Source organism: Mizuhopecten yessoensis, unplaced genomic scaffold (assembly GCF_002113885.1).
Source record: "Mizuhopecten yessoensis strain PY_sf001 unplaced genomic scaffold, ASM211388v2 scaffold4341, whole genome shotgun sequence".
Classification (NCBI taxonomy): domain Eukaryota; kingdom Metazoa; phylum Mollusca; class Bivalvia; order Pectinida; family Pectinidae; genus Mizuhopecten; species Mizuhopecten yessoensis.
The window spans coordinates 15,440-16,268 of NW_018405497.1; positions in this window are offsets into that span (position 1 = coordinate 15,440).

Here is an 829-nt window from a genome sequence, read left to right on the forward strand (position 1 = left end):
TTTTTTTAAGTTGATACCACTATAGACAGATATTTCTAAACAGCGTATTTCTTAGCTTTGTTACATTTTATAAATTGTATCTGATACAACATGATGATGTTTTATTATAATTTTCAAATATATTTTATTTTATTTTATTTGCTCATTTAATTTAATTGCAAACTAACATTTACTCATTTACTCGTGTAACTTTATTAGTAAAAAAATAATAAAAAATCAAAACAAAATTCAAAACAAAAGTGTCAATCTCTCATTTTACTGGTCGAAATAATCAAAAACATAATATAACATATCAAGTTGAACAAATATTAAAACTTGTTTTATGAACGTATTTCAGTCTATGCAGATGTAACTATTGCCACTATTCCGTGACGTATTCCTGCCATCCAGTTATACATTAACGGTCCTTGTCCCTGCTGTAGGTTTCTCGTACACACAGTACCACACACTTAATATCACTTAAGATATAACTGTGGCGACTGGACCATGACTTCATAGTTTGTTTGAGGTGGTATGAAGATCCTTAAAGTTAAATTATCACAGGAAGATGTGGACTTTTTTTTAATCTTTTTAATAAGCCGCATGAATTCTTTCAAGACTGCAGAATAAAGAAACAACCCGATTTATGTTAGTAAATAAGTAAATAAAAAACCCAGTGAGCTTGGTCGATGGCTACCAAATCTAAAGTGTTGTAGATCTAACTATTACTATATTATAGTGTAAATATGAAATAAATGTGTTCATGTTTGTTTTAGATATCTTGTACACAAGCTTGTTACTACTGACAGGCGGACGGACGGACGCATTTACGGACGCACTGACGGATGAA